This window comes from Trematomus bernacchii, unplaced genomic scaffold (assembly GCF_902827165.1).
Source record: "Trematomus bernacchii unplaced genomic scaffold, fTreBer1.1, whole genome shotgun sequence".
Classification (NCBI taxonomy): domain Eukaryota; kingdom Metazoa; phylum Chordata; class Actinopteri; order Perciformes; family Nototheniidae; genus Trematomus; species Trematomus bernacchii.
The window spans coordinates 231,918-237,065 of NW_022987601.1; positions in this window are offsets into that span (position 1 = coordinate 231,918).

A 5,148-nucleotide genomic window follows, 5' to 3' on the forward strand; every position below is an offset into this window, starting at 1 on the left:
AATATTCTCATGAATATTAAACACAACAACCTGGAACCTCTCATACAATAATACAGTGTGTGTGTGTGTGTGTGTGTGTGTGTGTGTGTGTGTGTGTGTGTGTGTGTGTGTGTGTGTGTGTGTGTGTGTGTGTGTGTGTGTGTGTGTGTGTGTGTGTGTGTGTGTGTGTGGCTCAAGGCATATGCTTGAATGGGAGCTGCCTGGACGCTGCAATCATGTTGCGCGCACTATCCGTGCTGAGTGTGCTGACTTTTCGTACAATGTCCCACTGTCTGGCTACCTGCATAAAGTCAAGTGCTCGGCGCAGTTGTCGGCGAAATGTCGCTCCTCTGTTTTCATTGAAACAGCTCCTTATATCCGTTAGCGCAGCTAGCTAGCACCAGATGCTAACAACAACAACAACACGTAAGGTGTGCCTCGCTCGCGCCACACATACACACACCTTAGCGGTCCTCCCGATGGCCAGTCCGGGCCTGCCGGTGAGCGTGGAAGTGTGGTCTGCCACAAGCGGGCGGCAGGAGCGGGGCTGTCAGCATCAGCTTGTAGATGGTATTTTAAACTCGATGCGCTCTGAAACTACGGGGCGGCCGAGGACAAAAAATACACATGCGTTAATCGCGTTAAAATAATTAGTGGCGTTATTAACGCGTTAACTTGACAGCCCTAATGTATATATAATGTACTGTAAGGAGCGTCTCTGCACATTTACACTGCTAGCACCCAACCCACTTCTACTCTCTCCTGTTGAAATCTGGTGCCTACCTTACCCACAATGCACCTCCTGTGAGGAGTTAGAAAACCTGTTGTTCGGCTGCCGCTAAAGTTAGCTGATAACTGTTGGACATGAGGAGACAAACGGATGGAAACAATAAATGAAACTGTTCAAATCAGAGTTTCTTAAGTGCAGTTTGTTGGACCTAAGATAAAGGGGCTGCAAGCTAAAGGCTAACGTTAGCTTCTCTGATAGCTTCAGATCCAGACCTTCAGGAGCTTAAAGGCCCTGACACACCAGGCAGTCACCAGAGAACTCGCCGACACCCGACACCGACAGTTCCATCGACGAGTTCTCCTGCGTCTTGGCCATGTGTCGCACTGGAACACACCGCAAAGACTTCAGCCGAGCACGTACGAACTGCGCATGCGTGAGTGGCAATAACTCTCCTTACCAGCAGGCGGCGGTAGTGTGTATTCGTCATTCAAAATAGGCAACAACCGGAAGACAGAGAAGAAGAACAGACTGATCTAAACAAACAAATAGCGTGTGCGTTCCATTTTCACTCTCGTCCATCGAAAACATGTTTTAGAATATAAAAATACATGAATGATGAAATGAGCACATAAAGTGCAGACATACTATAAAATCACAGTTAATAGACCTGCATCTGATGATCGCAGTGTTCTGGCGGGTGTGTAGTTTATTGAGTCAGCAATGTAGTAATGTATGTAATGTAATAATGGCCACTTCTTGCTAAATTTACATTTCCATGTGATGCTTTTATCCGAGGCGACTCACAATAGGTAAATGAACAGCAGTAGACAGTATCTCATTTACTTAGACACTGTACTTAAGGACAATGTTGAGGTACTTGAGAATAATCCTGCAACTTTATACTGACAAATAGACCGATGAGATGAAAAACCGGACTTGACCAAACAAATGCTGAGCTCTCAGCAGAGGACAGCCGGGGACGCTCCCGCCAATATCAGAGATGTCCCTGCTATGTGTGGGAGGTAAGAGAGGACATTTAAGGGCTATGTTTGATGTCTTTTAAGACCTGCTGGGGTTTAGCTGCTGTCCTGTGCCTTTTTAAATCGTTTGTTTACGTCCCTCACTTCCGTTTCGCTTCTCATTTGCTAGCTGAACAGCTGATCAGAGTGGTTTCTTGGCCCGATAGCTTGTGTCCGTATTTTGGCCGATTCAACATGTTGAATCGGCCATGTGTCGACCGTGAAAGGTCAAATAAGGCGTGTCACGGCCGAGGGTTCGGGACACACCAAATTGACTTTGGGCGACAAGGAACGCGTTGTTGCCAGACAACCAAAGACGGCCGAATACGGCCTGGTGTGTCAGGGCCTTTAGAGAACAGTTATTTACAGATGGCTCCTTTTCTCCAAAACGAAATGGTGATTATTAAAGCAGTTTCATGTTAACATCAGGGTTTCCCCAGTGGACTGTGGACAGAAGGGCTAGGAGCTAAATGCTAACGTTAGCTCAGCTCTCTGATAGCTTCAGATCCAGACGTCCCGTCACAAATCCTTCTGCAGTTAAAAGAGCCAACATATACAAAGTGTACGGTAGAAATGTGGCTTCAAAGTGGACGAAGAGTGAAATGTTGTGTATCTGTCTCGGAATCAGTGTCTGGGGACTTTGTCCTGGCTGGTTTCCTCTGTGTATGCTGCTCGGGACGTATGTGCCATACAAGCGTACACAGCTCATGTTCGGAGAAACCTTAAAGAAAGGCATCAGTAAAGTGGAACTTCTGTGTGAACTATTCACATCTTAAACTGCACTGTAACTTTTTATTCATGTACTTTTTATTCATGTACTTTTTCTTTTAATGTTTCTTTTATTATCTTTTATTTTTAATGACTGTTTTTAAATGCCTTTTTCTGAATGTCTTTCATTTTTGTAAAGCACCTTGAATTGCCTTGTGTTGAAAGGTGCTATCGCCTCGCCTCGCCTCGCCTATCTGTAAACAGGTGCATATGATCAGGTGAAACCCTGAAGGTCTTCCTCTCCTGTACGATGAAGCCGTGTGAGATCACATGTGTAACGTGGAGCTGCTGATGTGTGGATGAACACGGATTAACGCTGACACACAGTTCATATATTCATGTTTCTTTAACCACACTGTGCAGAGTATTACCTGAGAGACATCACAGCCTCTTTATATGTTAACTTATTTTATAAAACCAGAACCATGAGCTTCCTGTGCACTTCCTGTTCAGACACCAGCAGAGTATAAACGGCAGAGGTGGGAGTAAGTCCTACATGTGCAAGTCATGAGCAAGTCTCAAGTCTTGACCTACAAGTATCAAGCAAGTCCCAAGTCACTGTGGTGAGAGTCAAGCAAGTCAAGTCAAGTCATTGCTCAGGTCAAGTCAAGTCAAGTCATACAAAATTCTGATGAATAAGCCCAGTTTCCGCATTTAAATCAGTTAAAAGACAGTGGTTATGAAAATGGATTTAACCCACACTATGATCTTCATTACATACACAGTTAATCATTTGAAATCTAATTTAGACCGATGACAATCATATTAGATTCATATTAACCCTAGAACTGCAGACAATATAGCTAGGACTCAAAAAGTCTGTTCAAAAAGGCAGAATTCCAGGTAAGAAAATCATATATGGCATTTGCCATTACACATATTTAATTTAAATGTCTGTTAACACTAGAACCGCCAACAGCGTCAGCACCTACATAGATATCATATTCAAATCATTTAATTTGTTCCTCTTCATAATTTCCTTATAAACTAAGTAGGACGATTTAAAACTCACTTAATTGGGTTAATTTAGAAATTGCTTCAGTTTATCATCATAACAGATCAAAAAGTTCAGATTCATTTTACAATAAATCAAGGAATGATGCACTTCTACAAACAAACACAACATAATTAAAACATTTAAACAAACTACTAAAAGTAGATGAACTACATTATTCAACAGTTTACAGTAACTTCTGATAATAACACAGGGGAAATAAACGAGGCATCTCTTTTCCCCTCTCTCTCTCCCTCTCCTGACAGCCCGTCAGTATCAGGGTTAGTCAAAATGAATCCCTTGGCGGTTCTAGTGTTCATTTACCGTTTTCTCTTCTCTTTGTAATGCTTAATCGATTTGAAACCAAGTCTAACGTAGCTTAAACTTAACGTTAGCTTTCTAGCTAACACAACACATTCACGCACCTTTCTCTGGGTTTTTTTGTAGTGACGAATGAAGTTGGATGTTGTGGTGGTCGTGTCACTGATCTTTATGCTGCAGACCCTGCATACCGCTGTTCTCTTCTTATTAGCGTCATCGACAACATAATCCTTGAATCCAAACTTCACTATTTTTGGAGTAACGCTAGCCGCTGCCATGTTAACTGACGCTCCTGCCGTCTAGTGGGTTGCCAGGTTTGCGCGCACAGCGCTATAATCACCCAATCACGTTTTTTTTCGAAAAAACTAAACGTAATATCTCACTACAAAAACAAACGCAAATATTTAATTTTAAACAGACAAGTCCTTTCAAGTCATCTGTCTCAAGCTTAAGTAAAGTCTCAAGTCATGAATACCAAGTCAAACTCAAGTCAAGTCTTTTATCAATGTTAGTCAAGCAAGTCTCAAGTCCTAAAATATGCGACTCGAGTCTGACTCGAGTCAAGTCACGTGACTCGAGTCCCCACCTCTGATAAACGGGAGTATACCCCCGAACCCCCCTAGCATGTTTGGACCTCTGTATTTAGGAAATCCTGGATAAGGCCCTGCTTGTCAATATAAAACTTTACGCTTTATATTTTCAATGTATTTACAATCCGCAAACAGTACCAGCTAACTCTTTCATTTTTATATAATGACTTTATAAAAATTATATATATATACTACTACTTTTTTTACCATGGTGTAATGATCTGTTATTTTACTTATTGTGTTTTTTATTATTAATACTTAGTATTTTTTAATGTGAAGTCTTTTGTCTTTACTTTATCTGCTGCAGTAATAATGTAGATGACTCTTGTTTTTACATTACATGTTACTTGTTAGATGCTTTTATCCAAAGCGACTTACATACTCAATACTGTGGGCAATCCCCACAGGAGCAGTTTTTGGGGTGAAGTGTCTCAGAGACACAACGACATGCTGACTGCACTCGGATTTGAACCTGTGACCCCCTGATCCCAACACCAAGGCTCTATCCACTGCGCCACAATTATTCTTATTTAATTATATGTATACTTCCTTTATTTTATTTTAAATGTGTTTTACATTGTTTGTATTAGGAATTATATTCTAAATAAATTGTATGCGATTGTTTATTTTATTCTATACTTTTTATCATAATTATTTATATTCTTTATATCATATTATTGTATTATCACAGTCCCCTCCCCCACCAGCAGGCGGCGGTACAGTCCACGTGTTAAAAAACGAAGAAGA